Here is a 15,699-nt window from a genome sequence, read left to right as displayed (position 1 = left end):
CCCATTGGGCCAAGTCTCATGTGGGAGGTGTAGTTTCACTGCTGATGGTGAGCTATAGCGACCAGGAGTAGTTTCTTTAAACCTCATGACCTCTAACCTTTACTTTCCTGTGGAGATTGAGTTTTTAGGCTCCAACTGCTGAACCTCTCCTGTGTTTGTGCACTCAGCACTTGCCTTTGTCTGGGGGCTTCTTCAGCAGCCACTCCACAACCCTTCAGCAGAGTACCTTCCCTGCCGCACTACACAGATTCCACCAAATGTGGCAGGAAGGTAGATGTTGGTCCAGAAATCAACCTTTATGTGATTTGGTGTAAATCCGTTCAGTAGTTGCAGAGAAATGTAAAGAAATTTCCAGTTGTATATCTAAGGATGCGGAGGATCCATGACCCCTCATGATCTCATGCTGAGATCTGATTGGCTGTCAATGCTTCAAACCAGGAAGTGTTGGCAGCCATATTGCACCAAACTCTGCAGATCTATAACTAACTCATACATATCCCTCTACACCCACACACTCCCACACAAACCACTACTCTGTGGTACAACACAACAAAATATACATTTTACATACATACCAATAAAACACAATACTCACATATTTAATCTAAAAAACTCCCACCCTTTCCAACAAAAACCTTTGACTACACACTACCTGCTTCTAATACTACCCTTGTCACCCCTCTGGACCCTTTCTTTATCCATCTATCATACCACTTGTCCTCACAACCTTCCAATTTGTCTCACACAGGAACAATGCCAACACTCTTTAAACACTCCCCTCCACTGATAAGGAAAAATCACCCCCCTACTCAGCTTACAACCACCTCGCGAAATAAATATTTTTTCATGCTCACAATACACAAAGCCTCTACTCTGACACAAAATCCCTCCTCTTCTTCAAAACACACAACTCACCAGTCCTTCTCACTCAAACTCTACACCTCATATCCCTACCAAAATGCCAGAAAATGCTAACCCACAAAAACAAACCCACATGCAAAATGTATCTGAAGAAAATCTCACACATTCAAACCTTTCTCACCACCCCAACATCCTTACAATCATCCACTCTTTTCTGGATACCAACATAAATAACACACATGTAAATCCATCTCTACCTCACATCTCCATGCAACAAATACATAAATCGCTCAATCCACAAACACACAGCAGCAATCACTCACATGTCTATAGTCCATTGCTCAATTTAGAGCCATACAACAGGACTCTCATGCTCCCCCACCACCCCTCACTCAAACACCTTCCTCCTTCAACATACGCAAATGAAAGCAGCTCCACAACACTTTTCATAACCTCGCACTTCCCCTTGTTCATTGCAAAACAGCCTACCTTTCACACACACAACTCCACACCCTAACCCCTTAATTTCAAGCAAAGCCATAACCCCTCACACAACCAGATCCCAAAAAGTCTCCTGAGCCTTTTGGATTAGGATAATGAACAAAAACAACAGTTTCTCTGTCCTCCAACAGTTAACACCACCATCAATGGCATATCACCAATAACGTCAAGGACAATACTCACTCCCCTTCAGCGAAAACTCACATCACCTCCAAAATGGATCCATTAGACTGCCTACTGACAAATGCTCATTCCATCTCCAAAATAAAGGATCACATATTCGGCCTATTGATAGACACAGAACACAACTTACTTTTCATCACAGAATCATGGCTCGGGAATATACGGCACTGGTATTTTATAAAACTCTTCATTCAGGATATCAAGCTGTAAACAAAATCGCATAAGAGGGTGTTGCTTAACAGTAGTTGGTAAGCATGTAGGAAAGTGTAGAATATAAAGAGGGTAATATTTGTGTCCCCAACTGTTCCACTAAACACATTTTAGAACTGAAATTCTATATATCATGTTTCCTCTTTTCATGGGCATGTGGGTGAAATTGGCATGGAGATAAGCTTTTAGATTGGAGAGTAAAGATCATCAATAATAAGGCGCGTTTGGTCCTCATCCCAAGTAAAACACTACAAGCTGATTGGGAATTCAGAGTGTGATTTAAAGTGAATGACTTTGGAAACAAGCACACCCTAATATACAAAGGGAGTTATATCACATAAGAGAAAATTGAGAGAACATTATTGGATTTTCCTATTTTCCTATTTCAAACATGGAAAATTGGTTCTATGACAAAATAGTGTGGGAAGAAGGAATTGAGCTGTAATTACCAGGTAACTTCGAGATAATGCAGGACGTTCCTTAATGCTTAACTTTAAGAAGTATATAGAATAGATCAGAATATTTTTCTTTTCCTTATGGAATGTTAACCTGTAAGAAGTAGTGTGACATGTGTGGGACATTAAAAAATATTATGAATAAGCATCCATGGTATCGGTGAATTCCCCATTCAGTTCACATCCCCAAAAGTCTTCTGATAATGTATTTCGAAAGCTTTTTTCCAAAAAACAAGTTGACTCTGACTCAACATTATAGTATAGAATTAGAAATCAAGTTGACTAGGAAGACAAAAAGAATGTTTGCTCTTGATGATTTTACATATTTCTAAAGCCCATCTTTTATTCCCACAAGGGTGTCCTGGCACTAAAAAAAAGAGTTGAAATCAAAGTCTTATTGCCATAATCACTAAACTATCATGTTCCAAGATACATGAGAAAGCATCTATCCTAGGTTAAATAACCAGGTTTTTAGGCCTTTGCCGAACTAAGATGATTGCTTTTGGACCTCAGTGCAAGGGCAAGTTGTTCCATATCATGGGTGCAAGAAAGATTAAAGCTCTTCCGCACTTGCATACACATTTTATTTGTGCAGCACTGAGAATGCTGTAGAGGGTAATGATCTGCTAGTCTTGTAGTCCTGCAGTACGTCTGCTAAAATCTTTGGTACTTCTCCATAGAAAGTCTTATGTGCCAAACATGTGATTTTAAACAAAATTCCATCAGTTAGTTTTAACCAGTGTAATGAGTTTAACGCTGGAGAAATTGTATGCTGACGTTTGGTTCCTTTTATAAGACTGGTGGCCCAATTTTGTACTTGAGATAGTCTTGCAGTGGCTTTGGCAGGCAGCCCAAAAAATAATTCAGATGCAGTAAAATCAGAGCTTGTTTCAACAGTTTATGTGTTTTTTTCACAATATAGGAAGTACCTATCACAGCATTCCCAAATATTGAAAACAGGAGGCAGAGACATTATTTATTTGTTTGTCAAAGGTGATACATTTTTCAGTAACAAAGCCAAGGTTCCTTGGTGGCAAGGGTTTCACAGGAGGCTGTTCCCGGCCTTGAGTCCACCAAATTGAGTAAGCCTAAACCTAACAAAGAACCAAAATGCAGAAGCTCTGTTTTATCCCTGTTGAGCTTCAATATATTCCTGTACATCCACTTGGCCACTGATTGTACACAGATATAAAAATTAGTAGCTGCTGCTTTTTCATCCCTAACTGACAGAACAATTTGTGTGTCATCTGCATAAGACAGAACAGACACATTTCTTGATCAGTCTGGTCAAGTAAAAAACTACATACATTATATAGTGTGAAACTCCATAATGAAGCCCAGCTGAACTCAACATTCTGTTGTTCGAGAAGAAAGAGGACATCCTTACCTCTTGAGTATGGTTTAAAAGAAATGATGTAATTCACTTCAGATTTTCCCGTGAACCCTTCTGAGCTCTGTTCTATTATATGACATGAAAAATAAAGAATAAATAACTTTAAAAATAATTTCAAAACATGCAGTGAACAAAATGAGAACATTGTATGGATGTCATTTTAAAAGCACTCAGTAAGAGCACTTTGTCCCCACTATAGATATATCGATATATCTGTGAATGTCGTGGAGAAGATGAATGAAAAGATATGTTCTCAAGAAATGCATGCATATACACATATACATATATATATATATATATATATATATATATATATATATATATATATATATATATATATATATATATATATATATATATATATATATATATATATATATATATATATATATATATATATATATATAATATATTTTACCTACTGGCGGTTAGGACCTAGTTTCCATAGGAAAAGTGTTTTTGCTTTGCCAATAATTTTGGGGGCGCTTGACGAATACTTGTGAAAGTTTCAAAACTAATATGACACTCACTTCAGCTGCTGTCTTGAACATTTCGAGGTGATCCATCAAGTGGGGGTAACAAAAAGGGGCGGGTCCTAAAACGCTTTTTCTCCATGTTAATTTCCATAGTAATATTTAGACACGGCTACAGCTTGAACTGCTGAACCGAATTACACCATATTTGGCAGAAATGTGACTCCTGGTCTAGAAATCACTATTTTTGTTAAATGGTTAAAATCCGTTCAATAGTTGCTGAGAAATTGAAAGAAATTTCCAGTTGTATTTCTAGAGACGTGATGGATCTGCGATCCCCGCCTGATCTGGTGTTGGAACCCGATTGGCTGCCAACACTTCAAACCAGGAAGTGTTGGCAGCCATCTTATTACTCGGTTGAGCTGGGTCACAAGAAAAAACGTTACCTTTAAAAAAATGAAGCACAGCTCCTGGCTTCATTTAGTATAGGCCCCAGGCCCCCCCCCCTCCCCCTAAAATACCTAAAGCCCTTGGGACCGCCACCTCCCTGGGGCAATATTTAATATTTATGCAGGGTCGAACTAGTGGCCACCCTCACATCCTGGGGACCGCCACTTTCCTAGGGCAAATTAATTGTTTTATAGTAATGGAGGTGGGGGCTGTGCAGTGATGTCATCATTGATGTTATCAGTGATGTCACTGACCATGTCATGAGTGATGTAATATGTGAGGCCATAAGCAGGACATTGCAGAGGCGCAAGTTATAGTCAGCTCAGCTAACTCTAACGGCTGAATTTCACTGGTTTTGTATGAGTAAAATCTGAAGATAACTATAACATAACGTCCCTGTAATCTTAGTTTTTTTGTAAATTTCTAAGGTTTTTTAAATGCCACTTCCTAACAATAAAGTCTTTCAAACCTTTTTTCTTCATAGCAGGTACGGAAGGACCTTGTTTCTATTCAAATAGCGTTTTTTCTTTTGCCAATATCTTTGGCGCCGTTTGACTAACCTTCGCAAAAATGTTAAAACTAGTGGGGCGCTCTGGTCAGCTCCTGTCTTGAAAGTTTTGGGTGATTCGTGAAGCGGGGGCTGAGAAAAAAGGGGGGTCCCAAAATGCGTTTTCCCCATGTTAATTTCTATAGGGAACTTTAGACAAAGCTACAGCCCGAACTGCTGATCGGAATTGCACCACATTTGGCAAAAAAGTAGCCCTTGGTTCAGTAAGAGCCCTTTTTTTAAATGGTGTAAATCCGTTCATTAGTTCCTGGGAAATTAGAAAAAATAAATTATCGATATCTGAGCACCGAGGAGTCGCGACTCCTCCCGGGCACGAACTTCACTCTGATTGGCTGCCAACACTCCAAACCAGGAAGTGTTGGCAGCCATCTTGTGACGGTAAACATTTTTTTAAAAACAAGAAAAGGGGGGCAGGGTAGAAACACCCTGACCTGCTAGGCCTGCTGAGGGGGTCTCAAAAAAGCATTTTTCTTTTTAAAACACGGATGAAGTCGCACTGGGTGCGCAAATACCACCAAGAAAAGAAAAGAAAAATTAAGCGTGGCCTCCCGTGCTTCGTTATTGTTCAGCCCCCGGGTGGGCCAGGTCCCGGGGGAAATCCCAATTTATATAGCGGGGGCCCGCGGGTGCCCCCACAGCCCCGGGGACTGCCACCTCCCCAGGGCTTCAATGTTAATTTGCATGGGGCATGCAGTCCCCCCGCAGCCCCGGGACCACCACCTCCCCGGTGCTACGTGGAACGATGTGAGGGGGGGCCGCGTGGCCCCCCTCCTGGAGCCCTTGATGGCCCTGGTGACCGCCACCCCCCAGGGCCAGCCCCTGCAAAGTCCCGGAGTGCCCACCCCTGGGACATTGCTGTTTGCTATGGCAGGGTGGGTGTCATAGCAAACTCTGCTTTGGTTTTTGGAAGCGAGAGCAAGAAACCTGCTCTCGCTTCCAAAAACCGAAGCAGAATTGCCTTTGCACAAGGGGAGCTGCATGTTAGCAGCTCCCTTTGTGCAAATGCAATGCCGGCTCCCGCAGGAGGCGGGGAGCCTGGAGGACCGTAGGGGCATTTGGGCTCCCCCACGGTCCCCAACGGAGAGGCTAGGCCCCAGGGTAATGGGGTCCACGGGGACATAATTGGCCTAAGGAGGGGGGCAACGCAGCCCCCCTCGTAAAAATATATAATAAAAAAAGAAGTATGGTCATGCCCTGGGGGATGGGGTCCCCGGGCAAATACGAAATGATGGTAATGGATCGATTTTTTTTCTATCAAGTTTGAAGTCGCGACTCCAGTGCGGCGCTCAGCATTGCCCCCGTGTAATCGCGATGTCGTCGCGAATTCACCTAAAATAAATAATTAAGTATTATATCATATAGAAGGTAGTGTTGAGTGTATGAAGTTGTTTTAAAGGGGTATTGTGCTTGAAATTAATGACAAGACTACAATTGATAGAGTTGTTAAAAATATATATAAATAAATGTAATATTTAAAGTTGAAAAGTGTGTTGTGTTGTAGTACATTGAGTATGTGCTTTTGTTTTGTTTTGTCACTTCGCGCTGGGTGCATTAATCCTGAAATCCTAAAAAAAAAAGAAGAATTAAAATGTGTTGACAATTTAAAAAGTATCTTTATTATGTTATAGGGTGGCTCTAAAAAGAGCCCTTGTTTTCATTGTGACTTTGTTGTAGCTACATGTAAGTGCCGATACAGAGCTTTAGGTTGTTGTGAAAGACTCTGTTTCCCTGATCTGTGAAATGTACTCCATCACTCCTGTAGATGTCATCCATATCAAAACATAGATTGTTGTTATATATTGAGCCCATGCTATGGTCTCTGAGGTAAGCAGAAACAGCTTTTTTGACATTTTTTCTAGCCTTCTCAATCTGTGGACAAAATTGATTTGACCATTTCCATTTTTGTCTTTGCCATATGTTAGAGTATACCAAAAAAGTTTGAGGTAAAAGCAACATCAATTGTGCAAAGGTGTCCTTCATTAGCATTTCCAGACCTACCCCAGTCAATGTGCCTAGGTCATTACCTCCACAGTGCACAATCATGAGGTCAGGGGGTTGGAGATGCGAAAAGGTTTTAATCAAAGGCATCAATTGGTGCCACTTTAATCCTCTCTGTCCAATCCATTTAATGTCAACATTTTGCAAAGCTAGGTCTTTGTCAACACCTCTGCGTTCAGCATACCTTTTGCACCAGAGAACATAGCTGTGCCCAACAATCCACACTGTAAGCATCTTGAAGGGATGTCTGTAAGTAATGAAGAGGTGTCTGTAGCTGAGGTAGTCAGTTGGTAGAATGAGAGGTATGTAAAATGGTGGACAAGATGCCATTTTAGAAAAATTAGAGAATTGATTGGCTGTTTAAGAACAGTCTATAGGAGGAGCCTAGCGCGCAACCAAGATGGCCGCGTAGGTGCGAGGCTCCCGAGGACCTCCGCGACCTCCTGAATTAATCCTGGCGATATCCTGTCCTTGTTGAGGGGACTGTGTTGGGGAACCGGAGCTGAGGCGCCACCCGTTTTTTGGGCTCGAATCGGACCCCGAACGCCGGTGGGAGCATCGATCGAAGGTTGCGGCCTTCTCCTCGCCGGCCCCCCGGATTGGAGTAGTGGGGCGATCCGGGGACAAAGTGAATAACAGCGGCGAGCGGGGCTGGGCGACTGGCGTACCCCGCACTTTCACTTTCGCTTTTGCGCCCTCCTAGCTCTCAAGCCGGGTCGGGCTGCGGAGCGGGGTGCGGTGGCCTTGTCCAGGAGCCCGGCTGACCCGCCGGCGGTGGGTTGACCCGCGGTTCGGTGGTCGCCCCTGCCCCCCCCCTGGCACCCGTGACTGGTATAGCGGCCCGTTTGGGGAGCTTGGCACGACTGTGGAAGAGCCAGCATGTCCACCAAACAAGATGGCGACCGGGCGAAGGTGAAGACGACCCGCCGTGGCACGGCGCACCAGGCCAACAGTATGGACCGCTACACGCTTCAGAAGGGTTCTCCGGAGACATCGAGTGCATCCCCGGTGGGCCCGACGGAGGCATCTGCTCATCCAGGGGATCTGACCCTCTGGGACGTCATGGGCGCCATCGCAGAGATGAAGGCCTCGGTGGACCAGCGTTTCGACACCTTAGCGCAAAAAATAGACTCGGTCCTTGTGGATGTGAGCCTTGTGAGGGCAGACTTGTCCAAAACAAACGACCGAGTCGACTCCCTGGCCCACACCACGACGAGCCTCACGACAGACGTGGTGGCCCTCCAGAAGGAGGTGCGCCGGCTTGGCCAGGCGAGCGCCCTGATGGACCGGCGATTGGAGGACTCCGAGGGTCGGGCCCGGAGGAATAATGTCCGTATTGTGGGGGTCCCGGAGGGACGAGAGGCGGAGGCGGCGGATCTCTTCGTTGAAGATTTGATCCTGACCCATCTCCAGCCCCGGGGGCTGAGTAAGCTTTTTGCGGTGGAGCGTGCTCACCGGGTCCCCGGGGGCAGACCTAAGACTGGTGCCCCGCCGCGGCCGCTCATCGCCCGGATTTTTAATTTTCGGGACAGAGATGCTATCCTCCAGACCTCCAGGCAACAGGGACCGGTCAAGCTTGACAACATGGAGATACATTTCTACCCAGACTTTACTCCGGCGGTCCAGAAGCAGCGACAGAGCTTTCTTGGGGTTAAACGTCGCCTAAGGGACCTGAACCTCAAGTACTCAATGCTCTTTCCAGCCAAGCTGAGGGTAGAGGTGGATGGTCGCACGCACTTCTTTGACCGGCCCGAGGCGGCTGGGGACTGGCTGGACACTCTGCCTGGAGATCGGGGCCGGGGGGGCGGGGGGGGCGCGGCTGGCGAGGAGGGCCCGCCGGATCAGAATTGAGGGGTGACTGAATAGGCCTTGCTCTGGACGCTGTTCCTTCACCATTTATTGATTGCGTATGTTCCCCTCCTATGGAGGTTGCGTGGGGTCTGTTGGGGGCTTCCCTCCTCCTCTGGGGGACTAGTTAGTATTTAGCTATGGGGCGACAGGCACACTGCACTTTGGGGGGGCTGTCTGGGCTCATGCAGGGGTGCAGGGAGGGGGGAGTTCTGTTGGGACCGGGGGGTGGGGGGGGTGTGTTGTTTGTTAGCACCGCAGGGCAAACCCGCTACTATGTTCTTGTTATTAGGATGCTCGATGGGGGACGACCGATTGATTCGACGTATGATGGGGGGTAGGGATTTGACTGTGTTGTCATGGAATGTTAACGGCCTGGGGGATAGGATTAAGCGTGGTGTGGTCCTGCAGTACTTAAAACGTATTTCACCAGATGTTGTCTTCCTGCAGGAGACGCACCTTATAGGTAACTCCTTTCATGCAATGAATCGGCGGGGATATCGTTTGGTGGCGCATTCCGGCTTCACCTCGGGCTCGCGGGGGGTGGGTATTATGATCAAGAACTCGCTCCCGTTGGAGATTGATGAGGTGCGCCATGATGAGAGGGGACGCTACACGGTTCTGGTGGGAAGAATGGAGGGTAGAGTGTTTATCTTTATATCCGTGTACGTCCCGCCTGGGTTACAAGTCACCACATTCGCGGACCTGGGGCGCCTCCTTCTGGACCTTCCGAGTGGCCTGCTGGTGGTTGGAGGGGACTTTAATGCGGTAGCCTCTGGGTCTATGGATCGCCATCCCCCTAGGGACCTCCCCCGGGCACAGGCGTGGCTGCCCGGCCTTCTGGACACGCTGGGCCTGGTGGATTGCTGGCGATTAAAGCATCCCGAATTGCGACAGTACACCTTCCACTCGGGTGCCCATGGTAGCCTCTCGCGGCTTGATTACATCCTTGTCCCGGCGGCCCATGCAGGGAGGGTGGGGGAGGTGCGCCATCTAGCACGGGGTATCTCAGACCACTCCCCATTGTTGTTGCATTTCGATGTCTTCCCGAGGGGGGATGGCAGGGTGGCCCCAATCAATGCATGGTATTTGCGTGACCCCACCATTCGTGCCGATTTGATCAAATCCTTACAGCGATATTTCGACGAGAATGTGGGGTCGGTCTCTTCCGCCATCTCCCTGTGGGAGGCTTTCAAGGTAGTCCTTAGAGGGGAGGCCCTCTCCTTTATCTCCCATGCCCGGCGGCTCGAGCGGGAGGAGGTGACCCGGGTAGAGGCCGAGATTGCAGAACTGGAGGGTGACCTGGGGAGCGGGGTAACAGACGCCAAGTTGCATGTTCTACACCTAAAGCAGGCGGCCTATCGGGCCCTCGTCACGGAGGCGGCCAGGGGCCTCAGTAGAGAGCAGCAGGGGCGATTGTATGATGTGGGTGATAAGGCTGGCAAATTGATTGCGTGGTTGGATAAGAGGGAGAGAGCGAGCCGCGTGGTGCCTGTGATTGAGAGTATTGATGGTGCGTGTGTCACCGAGCCGGAAGCCATTGTCTCCTGCTTCGCGGATTATTTCCGCGAAGTCTACTCCCCGGTTTCCCCCTGCTCGGAGGAAGATTCCCATGCCCTGCTTCGGGACATCGCACTGCCCTCCCTAACGGTGGAGGACAGGGATTCGCTTGACGCCCCTCCCACCTCGGACGAAATTGCCTTGGCTATTCGCTCGGTTGCATCCGGCAAGGCCATGGGCCCCAATGGTATTCCCATCGAGCTCTACAAGCTACGCCCGGATGTGTTGGCGCCCCACCTGCGCGCGATGTTCCTGGCGGCCCACTCGCAGGGTTCCCTTCCGCCGGACCAGCGCCTGGCCACAATTGTGGTGATCCACAAGGAGGGGAAGCCCCGTGAACGGGTCACATCCTATAGGCCGATTTCGCTTTTGAACGCGGAGCCCAAAATCCTTGCCAAGGTGTTGGCCAACCGGTTGGTTGGCGTGGTGGGCGACCTGGTCCACCAAGACCAATCTGGCTTTATACCGCACCGCAACACGGCGCTCAATCTGCGGTGCTTGCACGGGGTGCTCGCGCGTGTCCCCTTTGTGCGGGAGCCGGCCATCTTGGCATCCTTGGACGCCACCATGGCGTTTGATACGCTTGAATGGCCATACATCTGGGCGATGCTGGCGAAATTCGGGTTCGGCCCGGGTTTCATTAGCTGGGTCAAATTGCTATACTCGGGCCCATTGGCGCAGGTGGTAGTGAATGGGCGAGTCCCGGCCCCATTCGCGCTGGGGAGGGGTACGCGACAGGGTTGCCCCCTGTCGCCTCTCCTGTTTGCCCTGGCCCTGGAGCCCCTGGCGGAGTGGCTACGGTGGCACCCCTCTATCCGTGGTCTCCGCTGGACCCCCGAGCATGAGGACCGTGTGTCCCTCTACGCTGACGACATCCTTCTGTATCTCGCCTCCCCGCGTAAATCACTGATCGTCCTGGTTGATGTTTTGCGCTCCTTCGGTCGCAACTCGGGCCTGGTCATCAACTGGGCGAAATCCTGTGTCTATGTGCTCTCCGGGGAGGCTCCGGCCCTACCACGGGACTGTCCGATCCAGATTGCCCCCCACGGTTTTCGGTACCTGGGTATCTACATCACACTTGACCCGGAGGCCCGCTATGAGCGGAATTTGCTGCCCCCCCTCCAGCGCTTGAGGGAGGACGTGGTGCGCTGGCGGCGTCTGCCGCTCTCGCCGCTCGGCCGAGCGGCTTTGTTCAAAATGATGTCCCTGCCGCGATTCCTCTACGCCCTCCAGAATACTATGGACTTGGTCCCGGCACGCTATTTCCGTGAGGTGGAGGGCCTCCAGCGGCGCCTGTTCTGGGACGGGAGGCCGCGCATTGCTCTGGCTAAATTGACGCTCCCGTGGTACGATGGGGGGGTCGCCCTCCCGGACATTAAACGGTATTACTGGGCCTCCCAACTAGCTGCAATTAATCATGGCCTTTATGGGCCCGCCTTGAACCCGGCATTTGAGATGGATAAAATGCTCCTACCCGGTGGCGATTACAATCGCGCGCTCTACTCTGGCGCGCCCGACTCCCGTTTGACGGGACCGACGCGTGTTATGGTGCGTGTCTGGCACGCGGCTAATGCAGCTATGGGGTGGAAGAACCGTTTGACCCGGGCGTCACCGCTGTATGCGTCTGAGAGGTTGGGCTCCCTATGGACGTCGAAGGGCTTCGAGAAGTGGGACACGATCGGAATCAGTACGGTGGGAGATCTCTGGACGAGGGGGGGATTCAAAACTTTTGAGACGCTGCAGGCGGAGTTTCAGCTGCAGGGCAGTGAGTACTTTCGGTACCTACAAGTCCGCCATGCGCTGGGCTCCGTCTTCCCGGACGTCGCATCCATTCCGGAGTCTTCCCCCCTGGAGGACAGAGTGCTGGACGGCCATGTACCGGACAGCACGATCTCCCTCATATATAAAAAACTGATCAACGATAGATCGTGCCTGCTGACTAGTCTCCGCGAGGCCTGGGTTGCCGACGGGCTGGAGCTGGACGGCGAGGATTGGATTTCCGCGGTGGCCTCCCCGAAAGAGGTGGCCATCCCGGCTCGCCTTCGTTTCGTCCAGCTCAAGATCCTTCACCGGGTTTACGTGACGGGGCCAAGGCTTCTGCGTATGGGTTTTGCTGGTGACGGACTGTGTAAGCGTGGCTGTGGTGCGCTGGCGACTTTCATGCATATACTGTGGGAGTGCCCGAAGGTGGAGCGATTCTGGCGTGGTGTGCATGAGGTCCTGCGTGTGGTTACGCGTGTCGCGCTGCTGCCTGAAGCGAGGAGATGCTTGCTGAATGTATGGGAACCGAATGACTATTCGGTCCCGCAGACGCGGTGGGTGACTCTGGGATACATGATAGCTAAGCGTGACATTGCTCAATTGTGGGGATCCCAGAGGCCCCCTGCGGTATCGGCCTGGAAAGAGCATATGGATTGGTGTATGTTTCGTGAAAAGGTGGTGTATGTGGCGAGGGGTAAGCCTGGGGCGTGGGTGAAACTCTGGGGCCCCTGGAACGCCTACCGCGGGGGTATTTGTGAGCCACCACTGCTACCGGCTGCCTCACCTGTTCCGTCTCCCTAGACGGCCCCCCTCCCTCGGCCGCGGGCGCGCGGTCCCCCCAGTCCCTGACCTACTCCCATTCCCCTCCTCAGAGTTCTGCTGCTGGTTTGGATCCCCCACTTATGGAGCACGTGCTGTCACTTTAGATCGCGGGTTGCCTTGCGGGTGTGGTTTTTTGGTGTTGTTTTGTTTCAAGAAAAGGGAACCGTACTATGGCCTTGGAGCTGTGTGGCCTGCACCACTGATTACTCCTGTTTCACTGCTCTGCACTGCCGAGAGACTTTTACTGTATGTATGCAATATGCTTTTGTCATTCTAGCGGCCGGCCGGGTGGTTGTAGGCCCATACCTGTAACTTTTACAACCTGCAATAAACGGTTTCAAAAAAAAAAAAAAAAAAAAAAAAGAACAGTCTATATTTATAAATAGTGTGCATTTAACCTTTTTTTTTTAAAGCATATTTCCTATTGGTTAGTAAAACATGTTTGGAAGGTACAATAGAAAGGATAATATCATATTTTGCCAAGTCAACCAAACCTACTGTTTGCATTTGCAACATTGTGTGGTGAACTTGAAAATATGGTGAACTTGTAACCTGTGAGTTCAGTTGAATGTTCCATGAACTCTTACTATGGAAACTGGCATGAAGCAGAATAGGGAAAGCTTGAAATTTAACTGTGGTTTTAAAATGTGGAATTGTAATTTATATTTAAGTAATATTTTTTTTCAATGATATTTCCCAAGTCAATACTTTAGAAGTGGTGTTTAATTAAAAAATAGTGTTGAATTTATTTGTTATATCTTTTTGAACTTCCGTATGAATTTGCGACCCCATCGCAGGGGTGCACGATGGGGTCCCGACTTAAAAAAATAAAATGTAGAAACAGTTTGGGCACCTTTAGAATTCAGTTGCTAAGGGTTATTATGTGTAACCAATAGAAATCTGTTTTACAATTTGTAAAAATCTAGGGAGCAATGTGATTTGTTAGTCATATGTATTTGTGTGGAGAAAGAGAGGGAAACTTTGCCATTACTGGTTTTACTTTGCTGAGGCAGGTGCATTATAGTGATTGTGTGTAAAAGAAAATCCTGTCAGAGTTTGTGAGATTTTAAATTCAACTCATTTATTTGCAAGGTGAGGTATACATTTGTGAGTTTTATTTTTAAACTTGTAACATTATTCAAAAACTATATTATTAAATGTAGAGATGTATATTGTAGTTTGTTTTATTGTACTTAAATGGTGTTTAAAAAAAGAGTCTGTACAGTAATATGTGTATTTTTCAAGATGGATTACTGATGTTCATATAAGGTGTAATTAATTAGCCTTCTTTTTTTGTTGTCTCTACAAATGTATAGTTGAATGATGCCGCATAATTTTAGATAGTTTGGTAAAGATGCCGCACAACTGTGCAGTTTGAAAGATGTTCATATAAGGTGTTATTGATAGTGGTTCTTTTTGTAGTTTGCACAAAGGTAAAGTTAAATGATGCCACATATTTTTAGATAGAATGGTGAAGATGAGTCATAGTATAGTTGAATGATGCCGCATAATTTTAGATAGTTTGGTAAAGATGCAGTACAACTGTGTAGTTTGAAAGTTGTTCATATAAGGTGTTATTGATTAGGTTTCTTTTTTCTAGTTTTTGCAAAGGTTAAGTTAAATGATGCCACATAGTTTTAGATAGAATGGTGAAGATGCATCACAAAAGTGTGCTTTCTAGGGTGGTCGTCTAAGGTATTATTAATTGTTTTTTTTTTCTAGTCTGGAATAAGGTATAGTTAAATGATGCCACACAATTTTAGAGAAAAAGATGAAGATGCAGCACAAAACAGTGTTTTAAACAATGCAGAAATAAGGTGCTGTTAATTAGGCTTCTTTTCTGTAGTCTGAACAAAGGTATAGTTGAATGATGCTGCATAATTTTAGATAGAAAGGTGAAGATGCACAATAAAAATGTGGTTTTAAAATGCTCATAAAAGGTGTTGTTAATTAGCCTTCTTTTTAAGTCTGTTGAAAGGTATTATTTAATGATGTCGCATATTTTTAGATAGAATGGTGAAGATGTAGTTCAAAAGTAAACCACCACATATTACCCTTGCTGGCATGTTGCACTTATCTACTCAAATAGGTAATACGTAATGACTCATCCATGTCTTCAGATTGTATTTCTACAGTTATCTGTATCCTTTGTGAACTATTAAGAGGCTGCCTGACCAATTACAGGAGTGCAAAGGTAGTGACTGGGTGATTTTAAAACTACATGAGTAATGATTGACTGATTCGATAAGTACAAGAAAAGTGCATATGTGATTGAAAGAGATGAAAGTCATGTACGTGAGTAATAATTGACTGATTCCATATTTTCCAGTTAGTATCCAAGTACTCATGAAATCACTTTGCCACTAGCCAAGCACGTATGAGATCACGCAGGCACTACTCATGCACTCTCCCAATCACCCAAACACTACCCATGTACTAATGCAATAACCCAATCATTATGCAATCACACATGCAGTACCCATGCAATTGTCCAATCACCCAGTTAGTATCCAAGCACTCATGAAATCACTCCACCACTACCAAGGCACTACCCATGCACTCTCCCAATCACCCAAGCACTACCTTTGTAGCCGTATGATCATCCATGCCCTTCTC

Source organism: Triturus cristatus, chromosome 3_2 (genome assembly GCF_964204655.1).
Source record: "Triturus cristatus chromosome 3_2, aTriCri1.1, whole genome shotgun sequence".
In the NCBI taxonomy this organism is placed as follows: domain Eukaryota; kingdom Metazoa; phylum Chordata; class Amphibia; order Caudata; family Salamandridae; genus Triturus; species Triturus cristatus.
This window is presented reverse-complemented; position numbering follows the sequence as displayed.